At 35.9% G+C, this 24742-nt stretch overlaps 1 protein-coding gene across 4 annotated transcripts in view; it reads right to left on the reverse strand.

The window, feature by feature from the left end:
* The window catches only part of Ppm1b (protein phosphatase, Mg2+/Mn2+ dependent 1B), an 80321-nt gene that overhangs the window by 42617 nt on the left and 12962 nt on the right, over window positions 1–24742 (reverse strand). The window contains exon 2 of one of the 4 annotated variants that reach the window (XM_078029275.1): window positions 15075–15203. The exons of the other annotated variants lie outside the window; for them this stretch is intronic. The gene's annotated coding sequence lies outside the window, so the exon portion shown is untranslated. The remainder of the gene's footprint in view (window positions 1–15074; window positions 15204–24742) is intronic. 4 annotated transcript variants of the gene reach the window in all.

Genomic DNA, 24742 nt, shown 5'->3' on the forward strand with positions numbered 1-24742 from the left:
GATAACTAAATAAATGCAAACTTTCACCCAAATACAAACAATAAACCTAGACAGTGAACTATATAGGAAATAAGGAAAAGGCTGCACAATTTTATCTCTTACTCTACCAAGTGTTTGTTTTTCAAGGAAAAGAATGTCTCTGCCTATTGTGAAATTGTTTTTAGGATCTGATTAGTAACTCAATTACCAACTGCTGCCAACAGCTATAATTGATAACAACAAGAATTCGGCTTACAAAGGATACACAATTCAACTAGATATGTTGGCATTTCATAAAGACTACAGACTACCTGATCTTTCTTTAAAGCTTTTAAAGTTTATAACCAGATACCTTATTTCTGGATATAAGTTATAACAGTTATGTAATGACAGTTGCCCATGGAACACAAAACAATGGCAACAACAACTTTTCTCCAACTTAAACAAAAAAACAAAACTTTTCAAACCAAGTATGTATAAAATGTTACACACCACTCCCATCAAAACTAACATCTGGCTGGGCATGGTGGTACGTGCAAGTTATTCCAGCGACTTGGGAAGCTGAAGTAGGAGGACAGTAAATTCGAGGACAGACTCAAACCTAGTGAGACCCTGTCTCCAAATAAAAAACAAAATGGCTAGGAACATGGCTCAGTGGTGAAGTGCTCCTGGGTCCAATGCTCAGTACTGTAGGAAAAAACAAAAAATCCCCACGTTTTTAGGAATCTGTATGTTTTCAGGCTATCATAAACTACTATCCCTAAGAAACCGGTTAAATGATAAAAACTGGGGTATATTTATAATTCACAAAATGCAACATACGCCTGGGGTAGAGCTCAGTGGTAGACTGAGTGCTTGCATATTATATACAAGGCCCTGAGTTTGATTTCCAGAAACACACACACACACACACACACACACACAAAAAAAAGTATCATACATTTTCTGCAAAAATAACAAATGGCAAGAGAATATTGGAAATAAAGCTTTTAAAATTTGTCCTCTAATAAATATGAACCAAAAGTCATGTGTGAGGCCAGGTGTGATGTCATAAACCTATACTGTAATACAAGCTACTCAAAGAGGATTGAGGCAGAAGGACTGCAAGTTCAAGGCTAGCTTCACCAATTTAGCAAGATCCTGATTCAAAAAATAAGTAAAAAGGGATGGGCATTTAGTTCAATGGAGGAAACTCACCGGGTTCATTCCTAGCACCACAAAAAAAAAAAAAAAGTCACGAATGAAATTTGGTGACAGGAATCTGGAAAGTTTGACAACCAAAAGCAACAATTATCAGACATTATGAACACAATGTACTGAAACTGTTTATAAGAGATAATCCTCACAATCTGGTTATAAATTCTGGGCATTATACAGAGTATCAGAATATTGTTATAACTTTGATTTGTCCTGTGGAAAAATACTCAAGGAGGCCCCAGTAATGATCTTTTACTGGTGAGTAGTTCTACAGATGCTTGAAGTGGTAGAGAACCCACAATCACACAATATTTTTTTTTGAAAAGCCAGTCACTGGTTATGACTTGGTATACCTCTGAAATATTGAATTCCAAGTTTATAGGTGCCATGAGAAAGAAAGACTAAATAATAGCTAAACTTTGAAATCAACCTAGATGTCTTTCAATAAATGAATGAATAAAGAAAATGTGTTATATAGACACAATGGAATATCACTCAGCCTTAAAGAAGAATGAAATTATGGTATTTTTGAGTAAATGGATAAAGCTGGAGAATATAATGCTAACTGAAGTAAGCCAATCCCCCCCCCAAAAAAATGCGGAATGTTTTCTCTGATAAAAGGAGGCTGATTGTAGTGGGGTTGAGAGAGGGAGCATGGGAAGATTAGATAAAATATAGATAGGGCAAAGGGGAGGGAGGGGGAGGGAGGAGGCAAGGGGTAAAAAAAAGATGGTGGAATAAGATGGACATCACTACCCTAAGTACATGTATGAAGAAGACACAACTAGTGTGAATATACTTTGTATACAAGCAGAGAGATGAAAAATTGTGCTCTATATATGTAATATGGATTGTAATACACTCTGCTGTCATATATAACTCATTAGAATTAAAAAAAATTAAAAATAAAAATTAAAAAAATAAAAGGGTTGGAGACGTGGCTCAGGTTAAGTGCCCCTGGGTTCAATCCAATACATGAAAAAAAAAAAAAAAAAAAAAAACGTAGTGTTTTTTTTTTTTTTGAAGTGTTTTTGCTCCTTTCCAACAAAAATAATTATTGAACAGGTCATGAACGTCACTTTGGTGCACTGTGGTAGACCACATCTATAATCTCAGCAATTCAGGAGGCTGAGGCAGGAGGATTGGAAAATTTGAGGTCCGCTTCGGCAACTTAAAGACTGTCTTAAAGGAGAGAAAACAAAACAAAACAAAAAAAACACTTATGTGTACAGTGTATAGTATGACAGGAGAGCATATTTGCTCAATGTCCTATTTAAAGGACAGCTTGTTTATATAATATACTATATTGTCCATGTGTCCTAACTATAGGAAAATCTATTTTCATTCATAATAATAAAAGATATAAGTAAAAATGAAGTTTCTACCTATAAAAAAGAGATAAGTTCTACATTATGATTTCCAACCAATTTTAGTGCCATTTTCTCTGAAATAATCATAGAATTGAAATCTTGGACTTAATGGGTGAACAAGTTGCACTCCCCATTTCAATTCCACTCCATTCAGTATGTAGTTATAATAAATTAATGCTGATCCCTCACCTCCAAAGGAGATGGAGGTTTATTTCTTAAGAAGGTACCATGAAGGGCTGGGGATGTGGCTCAAGCGGTAGTGCGCTCGCCTGGCATGCGTGCGGCCCGGGTTCCATCCTCACCACCACATACCAACAAAGATGTTGTGTCCGCCAAAAACTAAAAAATAAATATTAAAAAATTCTCTCTCATTCTCATTCATTCATTCTCTCTCTCTCTCTCTCTCTCTCTCTCTATCTATCTTTAAAAAAAAAAAAAAAGAAGAAGGTACCATGAAGCCAGGTGCAGTGGTGCAAGCCCATAATTCCACCAACTCAGGAGGATGCCGCCCTCAAAAAAAAAAAAAAAAAAAAAAAAAACTTAGTGAAACCCTACTCTAAATAAAACAAAAATAAGGGCTGGGGATTAAGTATCCCTGGGTTCAATCCCCATTCAAAAAAAAAAAAAAGAGGTAGCATGAATGAAATTTTCTGAATTGAAGAATACCAAACAGATTAAGAGAAGAACCAGATTTTAAAAATTAAGTGAAAGTTTATACATTTCTTATTTGATTTACTAGCATTTTTCAGACAACTGGCTCCCAAAATACTGGCATCAATTTACATTCTTTAAACAAAAGATGAGAAGAGTCTTTAAAGGAAGATCTAAAGACAATAACAGTGGAGGTTACCCAATCACCATACAGCCAACCCCACAGCAAACAAACCTCATAAACAGGCACAGAGCTTCCAATCAATGCTCACTTTAAAATATAAGACCATTCATGGCCCAACATAAAAGAATTTTCCTAATATAAGAATCTGAGATCAAAACAGGCAGAAAATGAAATATTGGAAAAGAAAAGAGCTTCACTGGAAAGAGAAAAGTACAGAAAAGATGAGAGAAAGGAAACGACCAAAACACACACACACATATACAAACAAAAAAACCCTCCTTTTAGAAAGGTAATCATTTTGAACCCATAACAGAACATTATATTAAAAGAAAAATAAGAGCATTCAGAGGAAGAAAAGATCCCCTGAAAAGTAAAAACAATGTTTAAAAAAAAAAAAAAAGCTGAGAAAAGTTGAAGAAAACCCAAAGAAATCAGAACTTGCGACAGAGATGGTAAAATACAAGAGAATTGGTCCAGAGGGTTGAAGAGTGAAACAAAACAAACAAAAACAGTAGTAAGAGGTACAGATTAAAAAGAAAGACCTCTCATGAAATGAAGGAAAGATTAATAAGGGCAAAGAACTGAAAAAGCTAAACTCTCATCTTCTTTAAGGGAAAGCCAATAGATAATTCCTACAACAGAAAAATCAAGAAGTGGCAATAGAAGCACTTCGTTTAGAGATGAAAAGATCAACTTGTAAAGGAATCAGCTGTTGAATTCTCACTGGTTGCTTCAAGGCAAACTTCTCCAAGAAGAGGAAGACAGGAAGTACCAAGGCTTATAAAATCACTTGGTTCTTTAAAGTATATAAAAATATAATTTAATTTGAAAACACTATCAACTTTCTATACAAAACACAAAATAAGACAGCACATTACACAATAACAAGGAGCTTCATATCACAAGCTAAATTTCTCCACAAATGGATTTTTAAAATAACTTTGTTTATTTTTTATGTGGTGCTGAGGATCAAACCCAGTGCCTCACACATGCTAGGCAAGCGCTCTATCACTGAGCCACAACCCGGCCCCGCAAATGGATTCTTAACTATGTTCAACATTATAGGAAGAAAAATTTATATTAAGACTACACTAAAGTATTTTTTCCTCATGTATCGGACTGACAAAGATCAAAGGCTTTGTAATCATTGACTTAAAGAGACTATTCAGAAAAATACCCACATTGCTGGTACAATCTCATAGGAAACTTAATATAACTTTTAAAAATTACCTTTGCATATACCTATAATCAAATTCTAAACATTCATCTACAGTTTACTCTTATAAAATGCTTATACACTGTATCACAGTTAGTAAAACATGACCGTGGTATGGTGGTGTAGACCTATAATCACAGCAATTTGGGAGGCTGAGTCAGAAGGATCACAAATTCCAGACCCAGCCTTAGTAACTTAGTGAGACCCTGTATCAAAATAGTTTCAAAAAAGGGCTGCAACCCTGTATCAAAATACAGGTTTAAAAAAGGGCTGCAGGCCGGGCTGTTTGGCACATACCTGTAATCCCAGCAGTTCTGGAGGCTGAGGCAGGAGGATCACAAGTTCAAAGCCAGCCTCAGCAACTCAGTGAGACCCTCTCTATAAATAAAATACAAAAAAGGACTGGGGATGTGCCTCAGATGTTAAATGCCTCTGAGTTCAATCCTTGGTATAAAAAAAGGAGGTAGGGGAGATATAGTTCAGTAATAGTGTGCTTGGTTAGCATCAGCCAGGACTTGGGGTCAATCCCCAGTACTGCAAAGAAGAAAAAAAAAAAAAGACATGAAACTATTTGTATCACTCAGTTGGGATCTATTTTTTTAAACAGGTGGTTGTGAATAAATATTTAATGATATAATACACTACAATTTGTAAAATATATACAGTCATACTGTGTGTATGTGTGTTTCATTTTCAGGAGATATACCAGAACTAGAAACTTGGCGAAAGAGATATCAAGTGGCTGGGAGACAGGAGAGACATTGTACACCTTTTCCATTTTAACCATGTGATCATAATAAAAATAAAATCACTTAAAATTTAATACCATTTGATGATATTATTTCAACTAGGAAATTCTTTTGAGTGAAACCTTTTTTCTTTTTCTTTCTTTCTTTTTTTTTTTTTTGGAGATGGGTTTCACTAAATTGCCCAGGCTGGCCTTAAATTTGAGATTCTCTAGCCTCAGTCTAGCAAGTGGCTGGGATTAAAGCCAAACATCACTGAACCCAGCAAGTGAATCCTCTTTTAGCAATCAGAAGCCATAACCTATAAAAGTCTGGAGAACAATATTGATATTATAAATATCAATATCAATACTCAAAAGTCTTCTCTGCAAAGTTACAATTACTGAGTGGGCCATTCAGTACAGGTAGATATACCTTTTTTTAAATTACACTGTCCTTTCTTTGAAGAAGTAAACTCACTGGTGAACCTTACTATCAATAATAATAATAATAAATAAAATCCTGAATTCTACATTCAATTCAGAATGAGGCCTTTCTAAGCATCAAACCACACTACAGTGTATCATAAATTCATGAATATATATACATCACAATAACAGAATGAAAACTTCCTTTCTAAAAGGAATTTAGCCTATTTTGCACTACTGACTTAATATGTAGTGCTGCTACACTCTAAGTATCAAATTCTACCTAATTGAATTCCAATTCCATAATAGACTGAACAAAATCCTTGCAGTGCCTTTTATAATTTGATAGAAATAAGATTAGCAGGTAGTTCCCCAGACATTGATATAAATGCTACATTATTAAGGATGTTAGCAAAAATCGAATATTTCTGATAAATGTTGCAAGATATTTCTTCAGTCTAAGATACTGTAGTGTAAGTACACTTTCACAGACTTGATATAATAAAAGCAATATTGATGAAGATTTAGTTAGCAACAAAAAACTATTGTAAAACAAAACAACTTTTCCATGTGACTAATATGTAGAATCAAAATTATCCTGGCAAAAACCCTAGATATAAAAGTTAACATTTGCAGTCTCTTTAATATGATTGGGAACTGGAGCCTAAATTAACTTCATCTACATTAACTCAAACATTTAATTTTGCAACAATCTTATAAAGCACATAATTGTTTTCATTTTGTAGATGAAGGCACCAAGTCTCAGAAAGACTGAAAACTTGACCAAGTAGGTAGCTGAGTTGTTCTAACCCAGGCTATGTAGCCCCAGAGTTCATGCTCTTAACTACCACCAATACACGCGTAAGCAGATATTAAAAGTATGCTAATTTTTGCCAGGTACAGTGGTGTACGCCAGTTATCTCAGCAACTCCGGAGGATCGAAAGTTCAAGGCCAGCCTGAGCAATTTTAGTGAGATCCTGTGGAAATTTAATACCCAGGAGAAGGAAAAAAAAAAATTTTTTTTTCTCCGGAGTTGTGAGACAAATTTATTTCTTCACTTGAGAAAAATATCTCCATTCCCAGGCACAGAAGCTCTTGACTATAATCCCAGCAATTTGGGAAGCAGATGCAGGAGGATCCCAAATTCAAGGCCAGACTTGGCAACTTTGTAACAGCCTGTTTCAAAATTTTAAAAAAGGAAGCCTGGGAATACAGCTCAGGAGTAAAACACCCTGGGTTCTGCAGAGTGCTTCCCATCACTATGCTAAACAAACAAACAAACAAACAAATGCTGACATTAGCCTTGATTCTGCTTTCTTTCACACACTTTCATTAGCAAATTCCATCAGTTCTCCTTGAAAGATGGATCAAATCAGTACACTTCTCTACATTAGTAGCTTCCACTATTCCAATGGACCAACTAAAGTTATCTTTTATGACAGCCTCTTAACTAGCACTTAGCCCTGCTTCTCCTTTGCCTTCCTATAATTCATTTTCTAGAGTGAACTTTCTTAAATGTAATGGAATTATGGCTCTCAAAACCTCCAATTGAATTTAGAAGAAAATCCAAATGTATGACAATTCTTTATAACCTGATCCCTGTTTACTTCTTGAACCTTGTTAACTTTTTGATCATCACTTTTGCTCTCTGGCCACAATGGCCTTCTTTCCATTCCCTTGATAAGTCAAGATTGTTCTCCATCTTTTAACCTTCTTTTTACTTGTTTTTGCTTCTAAAAATCACCCTCATCCCAACTACCCATAGCTATAGAGCTAATCTCTTCTTGACATTTAGATCTCAGCCCAAATGTCAACTCAGAGAAACTTTCCAATCTTAGGTATTATCATACATATTCTCCATTATATCTCATGTCCCTGTTTTTTTTTATAAACTGTTTTCATTAAATTGTTTACTTTTTTACCCTAACTAGAATGTAAGCTCCATGAAAAGATGAACTCCATCTGTCTTATTCATTACCAAAACTAATAAAACAACCATGGCATAGAAATTGATCTCATTTATGTGAAATCAATAAATGAATGAGCAAGTGAACACTAAATCAAGTAGACTGCTATTTAAAATATGTATCTGATAATGCTTACATTATTGGAGCCCTACTGGAACTGAAAATGGGGAACCAAAGTTACTGACTCAACCTCAATAAAATTATAAAATATAAATACAACAGATAAGTTTGGTGCCAAACACATAAAGCATAGCATTAGTTCTGAGAACCATAATTTAACAGGGACACTGATGAAACTAATAAGTAAGAAGATCAGAAAAGACATTTAAAAAAAAAAACTTGGGACTGCTTAGAAAAGAGAGGTATTAAGTCCTAAAAGAACTGATGGTGAACACTGAATTCTTGTAAAAAAAGAAAAGACTTATTAATTTATTCCAGAAAGCAGATTCAGGATCAATGGATAAAAGGCAGGGTCTGGTTAACATTAAGACTTCTTTTTGTTCCACAGTGCTGAGGATGGAACCCCGGGCACTGGTACATGCTTAGGCAAACACTCTACCACTGACCTACATACCCAACCATAAGACATCTTTTCAAAAACATCTGGGAGATATAGCTCAATGGCAGACAGAGCACCTAGAATTCAAGCCCCAGCACCACTATCAAAAAACAAAAGTTAAAACTCTACCTGTAACTCCTCTATATAATGTCTATTTAAATACACAAAAATCAATATGCATCACTTTGTTGTCTTCTGCAACATAAAGATAACAGTACCTTAGCTGGGGTTGTGGCTCAGTGGTAGTGAGCTTGTGCAGCACATGTGTGGCACTGGGTTTAATTCTCAGCACCATATAAAATAAACAAATAAATAAAATAAAGATACTGTGTCCATCTACAACTTAAAAAAATATATATCAGTACCCTTGCCAAGATAAAATCAGAATAGAATATGGAAAGAAAAACAAGTTAACAAAGAGGGGGATTGAGAAATATACATTACAAAATGTCATCTTCCACTTAAAATGATGGATAACCTCAAATATTACTTAAAAAAACATGAATGGTAACACAAATAAACAAAAACACTTGTATTCTTACTGTAAAATGTAAAAGTTGTACATATAAAAAATACATATGGAGAACTGGGGATACAGCTCAGAGATATAATACTTGTCCAGCAAATGCAAGACCATGATTCAATCATCAGCACCAAATAGAAAAAAGAAACAAAAATAAATAAATTTTTAAAATATATATATGGTTGCTATGAGACTGATGAGGTTATGGGAGTTTATACAGACTCAAATCTATCTTATCTTTAACTGGCTCTGTCAATAATTGTTCAAGCTGGGTTACAGGTAATAGGAATTCAATATATACTATTATTTCTATCTTTATGCGTGTCAAATTCTCCAGACAATAAAATTTTCAAAGCTAACTTAATGCTGTCCCTCTACATTTAAAATTTAAAATTAAAATTTAAAATTTAAAATTAGGACCACATTTTCCTGAATAACCACACTTGGATACTTTTTTTTTCCTGCAAAGGGGTGGGGTGGGGGGGTGAGGTGGGAGTGGGGGGTGTGGGGGGGTGAGGTGCGGGTAGGTAGTGGGGATTGAACCCAGAGGTGCTTTACATCTGAGCTGCATTTCCAGTTCTTTTTGGTTCCAGGGACTGAACCCAGGAGTATTTCACCACTAAGTCACATCCCCAGACTTTTTTTATGTTTTATTTTAAGACAGGGTTTTGCTAAGTTGCTTAGGGCCTCACTAAATTGCTGAGGCTGGCTTTGAATTGTGATCCTCCTGCCTCAGCCTGGGCCACTGGGATTACAGGTGCACCACCATGCCTAGCTTTTTGTTTGTTTGGTTTTGAGACAAGGTCTCATTTAAGTTGCTGAGACTGGCCTCAAAGTTGCAATTCTCATGCTTCGACCTCTCAAGCAACTGGGATTGCAGGTATGTGCGCCATTACGCCAGGGCCACACTTGGATACTTTTTGATCCCAGAAATTCAAACTGAAGAACGGTAGAGATAAAAAAAATTGCCTTAATTTCATTATCCCTTTATTCCCTAATAATTACAAATACCAGACATTACTACCACTTTTACCAGCCTCATGCCCAAAGACTCTTCATCTGGTAAACAAAATGATGGGACATTCTGCACAGAAGTCTAGCCTGAAACCAAGCCTCTATAGGGACAACCAGGAGACTCATCTGAGAGAACTAATGGTCCTCCTACCTCTTATTTCATACAATTTTGTACCAATGGCTCATTATAACACATAGTTATAATAAGCTTTTATCATATCTGAGGCACTAAGGAATAAGCAAAAACTTCTAAAGTGCTTACTCTTTGGCAGGATCTGTTTTAAATGCTTCACAAACATTTAACTCTTTTAAATTTTACCCTTTAGAAAAACAAGTATCAAAAATACAAGTAAAGCCAGACACCATCAGGCACGCCTGTAACCCCAGTGGCTTGGGAGGCTGAGGCATGAGGATCTCGAGTTCAAAACCAGTCTCAGCAACTTAGCGAAGCCCTAAGCAACTCAGCAAGACCCTGTCTCAAAGTAAAATATAAAAAGGCTGGGGATGTGGGTCAGTGGTTAAGTACCCCTCAGTTCAATCAAAAAAAAAAAGAGGAAAAGCAAGGAAAAAGTCTCAAGACATCTTTAACCAAAGTAAATCATAAAACTCCAATGCCTTATAATAGAGTAGCACATGCCTGTAATCCCAACATCTTGGGGGGCTGAGATAGGAGGATTAGAAGTTCAAGGCCAGTATGGGCAACTTAGACCCTGTCTAAAAAAAGGGGGGCTTAGGATATAGATCATTATGCAAAGCCATGATCTGATTCATAGTCTGGGAGAAAAGAAAAAAAAAAAAGACCTTCTACAAAGGACATTCAGACATAGCAAAATTCTCCTCCTTACTTAAGTTGGCCCACTTTTTGGTGAGGGGTACATGGACATTAGCAAGCCTTGCTCAACAACAACACAATCTATCAATCCTATCTGCTTTCTACCAAGAGGATGAGGTAGCATCGGGGAAGCCTCCAGCTCATGTATAAGATATTCCCAGGGATTTCTAAAAACTAGTATAATGTTCTTTTGACTAAAAGTAATATAAATAACAATAATATTGCTTCCCTTTGTATGTGTTCTGTGTATCAGACAGTATCTTATGATATTGGTATGCACTGTACCATTTAATTCTAGTAACAACCTAATAAGGTCAAAACTCTTAATATTCTCATTTTATAACACAGAAAAATGAAACACAAAGAGGCTTACTAGAAAAACTGGTGAAATACAAATAAAGTCTGGAGTTTAGGAAATACTAATATAGGTTTTTTAGTTTTGACAAAAGTACCATAGTAATATTATAAGTTAACATTAAAGAAAACTGGATAAGGGGTATTGAGGGAACTCTGTACTATCTTTACAACTTTTCTATAAATCTAAAATTATTTCAACATTGTTTACTTTAAAAATGAAAAGTAAAAGGCAAGCATCAGTTAGATCATTTCTTTTTTTTTTTTTTTTTTTCAGTTAGATCATTTCAACCAGTGTTGAATAAAACTGTCAGGCTGGTTATAGAAAACTCCTCCAGTGATTTTGTCAGTCATGCTCGAGTAGCTTAGAAACGTTTCTCCAAAATACCAAGATTATATAATAATTGGAAACTCTGACCCAGTGATTGTATTTCTGAGAAGTTATTACAATTTTTGGCTTATGGTAGTTCAAACTGATTTTATTTTAATAAATAACCTGAGAAATAAAATTAGTAGTATTGGATTATAATCCAAAGTGTAAAACAAATATCCATGAATCCATACTAATAAAAATAAATTACTGGAGCTGAGTGGCATGGTACACACTATAATCCCGACTCAGGCCAGCCTCAGCTATTAGTAAGGCCCTAAGCAACTTAGTGAGATCGTGTCTCAAATAAAAAAATAAATAGAAAAGGGCTGGAGATTTAACTCAGTGGTAAAACATTCCTAGCTTAAATCCTCAGTATCAAAAATAAACAAACAATGGAAAGAATAGACAAATCTTCAGTACAGAATTCTGAATAACTTACGTAAATACTCTGCTCTCAAAGTGATGGAGCATAACTTTCTTCCCCTCAGGTGACTGCCTTTTCAAAGGGCACAAAATGAAGCTTTTTTTTTTTTTTTTTAACCTGGAGATCAAACTCAGGTTTTTTCAGATGCTAGACAAGCAAAGTGAGCTACATCCTCTGCGAAGACCACAAAATGAAAACAGAGGGAAGAAAGACAATAACCTCACATGAAGAAAACTGACAAGTTTTCAACTCAGCCAAGTGATCAACATCAACAGTTATAAATCATATACATAATACATATTCTTGTTATGTGTTTTAAATGGCATTTTACCTCTGTGGTCTTCCTCCCCAAAACAAATCCATAACCCCAGTCTAAACATGAGAAAAGTATTAGACAAATTCCAATAGAATACTATCCTACAAAGTATCTGACTAGTACTATGGAAAATTGTCAAGGTCATAAAAAAAAAAAAAGGAAAAGTGTGAGAAACTGATGCACAGACAAGAGGGACTACAGAAACTTGATGACTAAATGTAATGTGTGGTACATTTGTGTAATATACTTGTAAGGTGATCTTGGAACAGGAAAATGACATTAGGTACAAACTTAGAAAACAGGAATAAATTACAGGCTTCAGTTATAATGTATCAATATTAGCTCATCAGCTGTAAATACTCAACTGGGCAGTTGCCACTTGAGTTTTCTCTGATAGTTGCATACAGATATGGACTAGGAATTCATCTGAGATTGTCTCAAGGAGAATCTATACATGTACTCTCCTGTCCAATCTCCACATTTTCAGATTTCTTACACTGCACCTTGCTTCACAGAGGGAATGTCAGGAAGAATAATCAGGCCTTTTCTGATTTATCCTCAGAAGACAAAAGTATCATTTGTGCTGCATTCTGTTGGTTACATGCAAGTCACTGAGGCCTAATTAGATTCAAAGGAAAGGGATATAGATCCCAATTCTCAAAGAGAAAGAAAGAATTTGTAGGAGCTGGCAGTGTAGCTCAGTGGTAGGGTACTTACCTAGCAGGTGCCAGGCCCTGGGTTCAATCCCCATGATGACCTCCGCCCCCCACCCAAAAAAAAACTACAACCATGTATTAACACTACCACACAAGACAAAAAGACAAGGTTTGATGTGAGGAAAAAGGTGAACTACAGGGGTTCTGGATTTATAGATAACAGATTTAGCTGAGGGAAGAGGAGGAAGCCTTACTAAAAATCAGAAATTTTAACTATAATTTGCATAATGAATGCTGAAATACTCAAGACTTCTTTCACAACTCCCAGAAATCTTAGAAACCTCAGTCAAGTTAATAGTTCAATTGTTCAACTGCTCTCTGAGGACTTTCAATACTCCCAGATAATGTAGTTATAGACTACTTCAAACAAGAACACTCCAACACTGAGTGCTAGAGAGAACAGGATCTGTATGGGAAAGAGAGGAAGGCTACTACGTGGTATACGTACACATCACTGCATTCACATAGATTTGGCATAGTGCTTGGTGCATAGCAAATTCAAGTTTTGCTGTTTGGAGCTTCCTAGAATTTTTATCCTGAATATTTTCAATCCAAAATTGGTTAAATTCAGAGATACATAATCCACAAATATGGAGGGCTTATTGTGAAAGGAAATCTAAAACAACAAAACTCACAAAAGCTGAGAGAATGATGATTCAGAGGATATAAGGGAGAAGAATGGAGAGAGTTGGCCGAGAGATGCAAAGTTAAAATTATATAGGTGTAATCAATACTTAAGGTAATGGATATGCTAATTAGCTTAATTAATCATATATATATATATATATATATATATATCTCCTTGTACCTTATAAATATATACAACTATAATCTGTCAATTAAAATCAAGTTAGGGGGCTGGGATTGTGGCTCAGTGGTACAGCATTTGCCTAACACATGTGAGGCACTGGGTTCGATCCTCAGCACCACATAAGAGTAAATAAATAAAGGTATTATGTCCATCTACAATAAAAAAAAAATTAAGTTGGAAAATAACACCATCCCAAAATTGAATTTCTCACATTCCCTCTTTCCCCTCAAACCAAACAACCAACCAACTAACAAAGAGACTCAAAATATGGGAGAACAAAACTAAGAAAGTTGTAGGTCCAGTCTAGGGTACAACATGCAACTAGATGATATTATAGAAAGAAAAGGAAGGAGAAACACTCTAAAAAATTATTCAGAAAAGTTTCCTAGAGCCAGGAACAGTGGTGCACACCTGTAATCCCAGCTACACAGGAGGCTAAAGCAGGAGGATCACAAATTCAAGATCAGCATTATCATCTTAGCAAGTCCATCTCAAAATAAAAAATAAAAAGCTCTGGGTATTAAGCTCAGTGGTAAAGTGCCCAAACGCCCCTGGGTTCAAACCCCAGTACAAAAAAGAAGAAAAAGAAGAAAAGTTCCCCAGAGCTAAACAACATGAATATAAACATAAACACTGAAAAAAGAACCACCGCAACAAAAAAGTATCTAAAAATTTTAAATACTGGTGATGAAAATAAAACCCAAAAAATTCCCAAAGGGAAAAAAATAAGTTACATTACAGAAACCTAGTTTTGGTTTACATAAGAAATCTCCAGAATAATATCTGGGAAAGCAAACATGAACATTTTCCTGTGGAACTATGGAAATTCTCCTATACACCCAAAGAAAAGTATGCAATGATTCTAATGCAATGTAATACTCTACAGAAGTTAAAAGTATGGATGATACTTACATGTTATCACCATGAATAAAACTCAAAAACAAAGAAAGGTAGAAAGGGATACACAGACCATGATGCCATTTATGTAAAGTTGTGAAATTTACAATAGATTAGATGCATGAATATGGAGCAAAAAATACTAAAAACATGTTTGAATAGTACCTTGATTAGTAGTTACCCTTAAGAATCAACTTAAATTTTTATGTTGCAAAACTATTTAAAAAGATGCATACACCCACATGAAATTTCATGTCTAAGTAAACTCTCATTTCAGCACAACAATTCTATACCAATTTCACTATTAAATGGTAATTAATACTCATTTCCTTGACAAACGTAACAGTAAAACTTAGTCCACTTCCCCTCCAAAAAAGGTACTTGTTCTGTTCAATTATAGAATGTGAAAATGCTATGTAAACACATATGTAGAACAGAAACTGTTTAGCCAAAATAAATGTCACTTCTGTTTTAACAGATGCCTTGTCTAACACTTACAAATAAAAGATCAAAGTCATTTAAATTTTATCTACTTACTAAATTTTTAAAGAATCCTTTAAGGGCTGGAGATGTGGCTCAAGCCGTAGCGCCCTTGCCTGGCAAGCGTGTGGCCCAGGTTCGATCCTCAGCACCACATACCAACAAAGATGTTGTGTCTGCCGAAAACTAAAAAATAAATATTAAAAATTCTCTTTCTCTCTTAAAAAAAAAAAAAAAACTATAAAAAAAAGAATTATTTAAAATTACTTTCAAAGAAGTGGGAAAAAATGTTTCAAAACTAAGTACAAGCGAGGGAATTCAAAAGTGATTCAGAACAAGGACCTAGGAATTAAACCAGAGACCCTGCACCTAATAGAAGAGAAAGTAGGCCCAGTGGTGCACACCTAATCCATCATGTTGGATTAGGTCCCGACTTCCTTAATAAGACTCCTTAGCTCAAGAATTAACATCAAGAACTAATAAATGGGATAGATTCAAACTAAAAAGTTTCTTCTCAGCAAAATAAACAATCAGTGAGGTGAGTAGAGAGCCTACACAATTTTTACTACACGCACATCAGATACAGCACTGATCTCCATGATATATAAAGAACTCAAAAATATTAACATCAAAACCACAAATAACGGGCTGGGGATGTGGCTCAAGCGGTAGCGCGCTTGCCTGGCATGAGTGCGGCCCGGGTTCGATCCTCAGCACCACATACCAACAAAGATGTTGTGTCCGCCGAGAACTAAAAAATAAATATTAAAAATTCTCTCTCTCTCTCTCTCCTCTCTCACTCTCTCTTAAAAAAAAAATAAATAAAACATTTAAAAAAAAAAACAAAAAAAACCCCACAAATAACCCAATCAATAAATGGGCCAAGGACCTGAACAGACACTTCTCAGAAGATGATATAAAATCAACAAATATATGAAAAATGTTCAACATCTCTAGCAATTAGAGAAATGCAAATCAAAACTACTCTATGATTTCATGTCACTCTCCAGTCAGAATGGCAGCTATCAAGAATAAAAACAATAATAAGTGTTGGTGAGATGTGGGGGAAAAGGTATACTCATACACTGCTGGTGAGACTACAAATTGGTGCAGCCAATATGGAAAGCAGAATGAAGATTCCTTGGAAAACTGGAATGAAACCACCATTTGACCCAGCTATCCCACCCCTCGATTTATACCAAAGGACTTTAAAACAACATACTTCAGGGACAAAGCCACATCAATGTTTACAGCAGCACAATTCACAATAGCTAAGTAGTGGAACCAACCTAGATGCCCTTCAGTATATAATTGGGTAAAGAAAATGTGGTATTATACACAATGGAATATTACTCAGCATTAAAAGAGAATAAAATCATGCATCTGCAGGTAAATGGATAGAGCTGAAGAATATCATGCTAAGTGAAGTAAGCCAATCCCCCAAAAAAACAAATGCCGAATGTTTTCTCTGATATGAGGAGGCTGATTCATAATGGGGATGGGGAGGAGCATGGGAGGATTAGATGAACTTTAGATAGGGCAAAGGGGAAGGAAGGGGAGGGGGCATGAGGTAGGAAAGAAGGTGGAGTGAGATGGACATCATTACCCTAAGCACATGTATGAAGACACAAATGGTGACTCTACTTTGTGTACAACCAGAGACATGAAAAATTGTGCTCTTTGTGTGTAATGAATTGAATCGCATTCTGCTGTCATATATAACAAATTAGAATAAAGAAAATCTTTAAAAAGTGACACAGGGAATAAGAAATAGGATTTTAAGTTTCAAATATGTTCTCAAAATCAAAAGTATCCAAATTTATACTTTTATCAAATAATCTGTAATGGGCTGGGGATGTGGCTCAAGCGGTAGCGCGCTCGCCTGGCATGCGTGGGGCCCGGGTTCGATCCTCAGCACCACATACCAATAAAAAGATGTTGTGTCTGCCGAGAACTAAAAAAATAAATAAATAAATAAAAATAATAATAATCTGTAATACAAATGCCCTCATGTAGCTTAATCGATTGTGAAATATTTAACCAATGTGATAAATGAGTTTCTAGTTCAAGATAGATGGACACAACCATTTGTTTTGAATCCCTCCTAATACTTCATAAAATGTTAATAAAGGAAAATTTTAAAGGTATAAAACACATAACAATGAGAAGGTAGGCAACAAGACAAGGGAGACAAGAAATATTCCACTAAAAGGTAAAAATATTTAAAATTTTTGGTAAATGTAATGTGGAGGGGAGCATAGCAATCAATGAAACAGAATGGAGGGATCAGTAGTTCAACAAATTAGAACTGTGGAGGAAATTCTACGCAGGGTTAAGAACTCATACACAGTAAAACTGAGATCATGCACAGAAAAAAAACAGAGAGAGCAACTAAAAGCTACAAAAAGCCATCAATTTCAGATTTCCTCATACAGACAAATCATAAGTGCTATTTTCCAAAGAAATTCAAGGTGAATTTTCTATTCATATCTAAGAATAAAGGACTAGGAGTTCTGGTTTGTGATGGAGCATTTGCCTACCATATTTTTTAAAAGTATGAATAGACAAAAATAATCAGATGTAAAGTGTGTCCTTCTTCTTGCTAAAAGGCAGAAAGATAAAAGCAGAGGTAGAAGGAAAATTGAAGACAAAATTGAAAATGGAAGACAATGTTTAAAAAAAAAATCAGAATCCTCAAAGACTGAAAGACATCTCATCTTGCTTCCATAAAACAAGAAAAGGATGCTATGAAAATAGAACAGAAGATGAAAAATAGCTATGCAGATTTAGGCGTGAGTGCCTCAACTTATCTCTCCTTAAAAAAAACAAAAATAAAAACAAAGCCTCAAACTCAGTCTCCTTAGATGGTTTTTGAAAGTTTAAGTAAGTCAAAGCAATCTCCCAATATATATTTAAAAAGAAAATAGTGAATATCATAGAGGTTCAATATAAGAATTGCAACAATGAACGAAACATGTGTTCTAGAAACAGCCAAGTACAGTGGTGCATGCCTATAACCCCAGCAATCTGGGAGGCTGAAATAGGATGACTTCAAGTTTGAGACAAACCTTGGAAGTTTAGTAAGACCCTAAGCAACTTAGGAGACACTGTCTCAAAATAAAAAATAAAAGGGGCTGGGGGTGTGGCTCAGTGGTAAAGTGCAGCTAGGTTCAACCACCAGTACCAAAAAATCAGAAAAAGTAGTATTCTAGAAACAAAACGGAAAAAAAAAAATCAAAGAAACAAATACAACAATTTCTCAGAGCTAAGGAAAGATAGAAATAGAATCAAAGTCCACTACTTGGGGAGAAGTGAACTTGACATTATCATTGTGAACTTTCAGATGACCCAAAATTAAAAGAACTCTGGGGGAATAATATGGCGGTTCCTAAAAAAAATTAAAAAGAACTACCATGATTCAGCAGTCATACTTCTGAGCATATATCCAAAGGAACTGAAACTAGGGCCTCCAAGAGACATTTATATTGGCATATCCACATTTACAGCAGCATTATTCATAACAGCCAAGAGATAGAAACAGACCAAATGTTCAATGAGGGATGAATGAATAAATATATATATATATGGGGAGGGATATTACTCAGCCTTAAACAGAAGGAAAATCGCCAGAGGCAGGGACTATAATCCCAGCTCTTGAAATGCTGAAACAGGAGGACTGCAAGTTTGAAGCCAGCCTCAGCAATTTAGTGAGACCCTGTCTCAAAATAAAAAATGTGAAGGACTAGAAATGTAGCTCAGTGGTAGACTGCTCTTGGGTTTAATCCCTAGTACCAAAAGAAAAAGAAAAAAAAAAAAAAGGAATAAAATCCTATCACATGCTACAATAAAGATTAACCTTGAAGACTCTGCTAAGTGAAATAAGCCAGTAACAAAGGGACAAACTACATTATTCCATGTACATGAGGTATGTAAAGTAGTTAAATTCATCAAAACAGAAAGGAAAATGATAGTTATCAGGGGATTGGGAGAAAGGGAGTTTATATATTATTCAGAGGTGCTTTACCATTAAGCTACATCCTCAGTCCACTGAGAAAGCCAAGTACATAAACATTCAGTCAACACATGAGTTCCTTGAGAATGATGGCAAATTTGCCATCAATCAATCTGCCTGGCATAGGCAGACCCTAAGTGTCCTAAGAAGATTGCTAGCACAGAGTTGGCCCTGCACTAAAGTCCTTTCCAAGCAAATTTAGCATCTGAAAATGGAGGGGGAGAACTGTGGAGGAAATTCTATGCAGGGTTAAGAACTCATATACAGTAAAAATGAGATCATGCACAGAACAAAAACAGGTGGAGAGGGATACTAGCGATGGAACCTAGGGGAACTTTACCACTGAGCTATATCCCCAATTCTTTTTAAAATTTTTTAAATTTTGAGACAGGTCTCACTACATTACTGAGGCTGGCCTTGAACTTGAGATCCTCCTGCTCTCAGTCTCTTGAGTCACTGTAATTCCAAGCACTATACCTGGCTGGAATTATATGAATGGGCAAAGAGGACAATTTTGCAAAATGAAAGTTCTGGAGTTCCGTTGCACAATACGGTGAATATATTTAACAGTAGCAAACTAATTATACACTTAAAATGGTTAACAGGACTGGGGACATAGCTCAGGGGTACAGTGTGTGCTTAGCATGTGCTTAGCCCTATCAATTAAAAAAAAGTCTAATGGTAATAAAATGGCACTTAGAAATGAAGAAAGCTAACACAAAATAAATTTAAAGGAAGCATGCATGCAATAACAGATAGTAATTATGGAATTCAAAATGGTAATATTGATATGCAATGTTCAAACTAACCAGAATATCAAAAATATATAATTTGAGGAGAGGGGCTGTGGTTCAGTGGTAGAGCACTTGCCTAGCACAAGTGAGGCACTGGGTTCAATCCTCAGCACCACATAAAAATAGATATTTTTTTAAAAAAATATATACATATATATATATAATTTGATAACAGAAACAGCATAAAAAATTTGATTAATTTTATGTAGTAGCATTGAGCCCTAGATCCCTAGTTTAAATGCCCTAAACTTTAAAACATTTTGAGGTTGAGACTCAATGATCTTCCTGAGGTAGATGACCCAGGTTTCAAGATTGGAAGATTCTCAGCCAATATCTCTTAATTTATCTCCTCAATATATTCTACTCTATTTATCTGCATTTAAAAGCAAGGACTCGAGAGGCAGGCTGTCTGGATTTGAATCCTGGATTTAGATATACCAGCTACACGGTAGGTGACATTAGTCAAGTCAGTCTTTCGTATGCTTCACTGTTTTATAGAATAAGGGGAATAATACCTAATCTCAGAGAATCATGAGAATTTAAAAACTCATACACAGAAATGCTTAAAATAATGCCTCTATTTAAAAAATTTAACTGAGGCCGCATATCCCCCAAGGGTTATCAAGAAATGCTTGTAGCTAGGAATGTTGTCACACACTTGTAATCCCAGCAATTTCAGAGGCTGAGGCAAGAGTATTACAAATTCAAGGTCAAGCCTAGGCAACTTAGCAAGACCCTGTCTCAAAATAAACAAAAAAAGAACTAGGGATATAGCTCAGTGGTAAGAATCCCTGGGGATTCAATCCTCAGTACTGAAAAAAATAAAAAATAAAAAAATGTTTCTATCATCTCGCCAAGTACTTTTCACTCCCAGCCTCTGCAAGACAGAGCCTAAATTAAGTTTGTATTATTAAAATATTGCTAAAATAAATTATGGTAGTAATAAAATCAGCTCAAAGAGATGCTTAAAAAATCACAAACTACAAAGAGCAAACCAGATATTTATTTATTTATAAATATCTACTTGAATGAACAGAAAAAGCACCCATTACCCCAGCATTAATAAGCACAGAAACAGAACATTTGGCTCTCATCCTTTACTTTTTGGGGGGTTGCAGTGCTGGGGATTCATCCCAGGACCTTGCTTATGCTAGGCAAGAACTCTACAACTGAGCTGTACCCCACAGTCCTCTCCAAAACTTAATGCTTTCAAAACTGAATCAAAAGTTCTCTATTCTTCCAAATATCAATGGCATTTGCTTAAGATCTTTGAAATAATCATTGATATGAAAAGTTCAAAAGGTTCTGAATAGTTGTTAAATAACTGTTAAACTGATATTTTACCATTTTCATTATGATGCTGGATTTTCAGGCACTGCTGACACCCAACTCTGATAGCAAAATAATGCTATTCACAGGAATAAATAGGCTGGGAAGTTTTCAGAATCCCTCAAAAATGAGATTATGGAGTTGGGCGTGGTGGCATATACTTTTAATCTCAGTGGTTTGGGAGGCTGAGGCAGGAGGATAGCAAGTTCAAAGCCAGCCTCAGGAAGTTATCAAGGCCCTGTCTCAAAATAAAAAATGAAAAGGGATGGGGATGTGGCTGAATGGTTATGTGTCCCTGGTTCAATACCTGATATTAAAAAGAAAAAGAGAGAGAGAGATTATGAAAACAAATAAATTAAGTAAATCACGGATTTTGAGAAATTGATCTATATGTAAGAGACATTAGGTATGAGAGTAAGTTTTACATTTTTTCCCCTAACTCAAAAACATACTTAGAAATTTTTTTTCTTTCCCAGTGCTGGGGTTCAGACCTAGAAACACATGCCTGCCAGGCAAGTGCTACCACCTCTGAGCTTTTCCATTGGTCCAGAAATTTCGAAATCAAGGAACACACACACACACACACACACACACACACACACACACACACACACGCGCTACCACCTCTGAGCTTTTCCACTGGCCCAGAAATTTCAAAATCAAAGGGCATGCGCACACATACGTATTGTGTGTGTGTGTGTGTGTGTGTGTGTGTGCGCGCGCACGCGCGCGCGCGCACGCGCGCTCACTTGCACAGTACTAGGAAACGAACTCAGGGGCACTCTACCTCTGAACTACATTCCCAGCCCTTTTTATTTTGAGAGTTTCACTAATTTGCCCAAGCTGGCCTTGAACCTGTGAATCTCCTAGCTTAGTCTCCCAAATAACTGGAATTAGGCATGTGCCATTGTGCCAGAAAATAGCATCAATTCTGATTCCTTATCCAAGCCTTCAATAAGGGAAAAAGATCAGTAATAAAATAAAACATAGCTCTCTGACAGTGGTATTATGCTTTTGCTTTTATCTGGGAAAAAAGGAAATCCGTCACTTTGGATACCAATAGTGTGTTCTAAAAATCAGACTACACGCAGTTCTGAACTGTTATACCTGTTATTCAGGCTGTAACAAAAACATGAAATGTCCAATTAATAAGTTTCAAGTTAGCACACTTCAACATAAGGAAAGGTAGCACATAAAAGAGGAACTGATTTAATGTCACCTGTGATGCTTTTTTGAACTCTACATCCTTTTTATTATGAGCATATAATTATAAAACCGCAAGGATACAATAGACAGGAATATAGGTGAATCTCAAAAATACTGAAAAGAAACTAGACATGAGAAGTACATACTATGCGATTCCATTTAAACAGAATATAAAAACAGGCAAAACTAAGGTGGGGTTAGAAGTCAGGAAAGCATAAAATGCATACAATAATTAGGATTACTATGAAACCCAGACAAACTATGTCTTCTTCATTAACATAACAACAACATTCAGTGGCAGGTCTAATAAAGTACCATAACTCAGAAGAGGTGATGAATTTAACAGTATTTCTGAGATTCCTGCATGAAGAAAAGTCAAAATGATAATGAAGAAAAGTCAAAAAGTATTGCTACACTACTGTGATTTAGTCACACTGGTAACTGAAGAAAACACTAAATTTTAAGTGGAGACTAATAAAAATGAAAATATGATCTGCCTTTGAAAGCTTAAGAAACTAACTCTGGCCTAAGAAGCCCAGATTTAATCTGTGACTAGAGCAATTTAAGAAAGTGGGAGGCATCATATATATCAGGTGGTCAGTTTTGAAGGCATTCCATTAGAAATGACTATTGCATATCCAAGTGGAGTTACTCTAGGCAGCTGGATTTAGGAATATGATGCTCAGGAGTGGGATCAGGGATGAAGATATATATCTGGGTGCATTTAGATGATAATTAAGCTCCTGAGAACAAAAAAAAAAAGGATGAATTAAAAAGAAACTACTTGGGCATGGTGGTGCACACCTGTAATCCCAGTGACTTGCAGGCTAAGGCAGAAGTACTGAGCAACCTGGCAAGGCTATCTCAAAATAAAAATCGATATAAAAAGAACTGGGGGAACTGGGGATGTGGCTCAGTGGGATGTGCCTAGCATGCATGAACCTGGGTTCTATTCCCAGCACTACACACCCTCAACAAGAGACTGGGGATGAGAAAGGGAGTAGCTCAGTAACCATGGGTTTGTCAATCTCTAGTACTGGAAAGAAAGAGAGAGGAGAGAGGAGAGAGGAGAGAGGAGAGAGGAGAGAGGAGAGAGAGAGGAGAGAGAGAAGAGAGAGAGAAGAGAGAGAAGAGAGAGAGAGAGAGGAGAAATTAAAGAATTAAGTCTAGAGCTCTGCAATATTTAAAGGTCAAGAGATGAAAAGGATGCAATTTTAAAGGTTACTGAGAATCAGAAACCAGGGCTGTGGGAGGAAAACCAAGAGAACAGTAACTCCTGAAAAGAAAAATGTGTTTTCAGAGGAGGAAGTGGTCAACTATGTCAAATGCTAATAGTTCTGCATCCTATCAGATAGAACCATCATGGAACAACTTAGAGCAATAGATAATTATTGTATTTTTACTGTGTGCTGGGCATTGTTCTAACATATTTAAAAGCATTAACTCATTTAATTTTTACAACAATCCTATGAGAAAGGGACTATTATAGTCCCATTACAAATGGGGAAACAGAGAGGTCAAGAAACTCGCCAAGGTCACAAAACTAGGACATCAACTCTTGCAGTCCAATTCCCAAGTTAGATCTTTTAACCACCATCCTCTGACTCTCATACTTGAGTTAAAAGCTCTCCAGATAATTCTCTTTCTCCTGGGCTGGCAGGTATGCCCTTCATAGTATTTAAGTGAAGCAGAAGCTTTGGGGGCTTAAATGGATGGTGGTATAGAAACCTTCTGCCTTCTTTAGGCTCTACGTCACTTACATAAAACATAACCCCAGTATCCAGCTGCAATTGACCTGGAGGCCAAATCTCCAATACTATTGTTTTACTTATCCTATCCTATGCAGGTAATGGCTTCCAAAACAACATGTGAAAAATACTCATGGGTAGAATGTGGATATTCTTCACTGAAATAGCCATATTTCATATTCTCTGGCAGGAAGTATAGTAGAGTAGGTAAGAATTCTAAGAAGATAGTGTTAGCAAATGCATAATTTTAAAATATCCTCCCCCTAAACAGACAAACCATGTACAATATTTACCAAAACTAGGTGACAAAGCCATTACTCCCCACATAAGCCCCACAAAAGGGTGGTCTAAATATTTGTGCTAGAGAAACAGAAGGAAATCAAATAAGTTTCTGAAGATCCCAAGATGAGACGAACTCCAATACACTAATGAAAATCTAGTAACAAACCAAAACTGAGAAGGAACTGTGCAAGACCCAAGAGGTAAGACAGTATAAAAAGACCACAATACAATAAGTCTGAAGTAATATGGGTCCTATAAACTCTAAAAACAAAGTTCCTGTGGTTAGCAAACCTTCACAGAAAGAGAAACTCTAGAAAAGAATCCAAGTTGCAAAACATTATACCTATTTTATCC

This window comes from Ictidomys tridecemlineatus, chromosome 12, assembly GCF_052094955.1.
Source record: "Ictidomys tridecemlineatus isolate mIctTri1 chromosome 12, mIctTri1.hap1, whole genome shotgun sequence".
NCBI classification, from domain to species: domain Eukaryota; kingdom Metazoa; phylum Chordata; class Mammalia; order Rodentia; family Sciuridae; genus Ictidomys; species Ictidomys tridecemlineatus.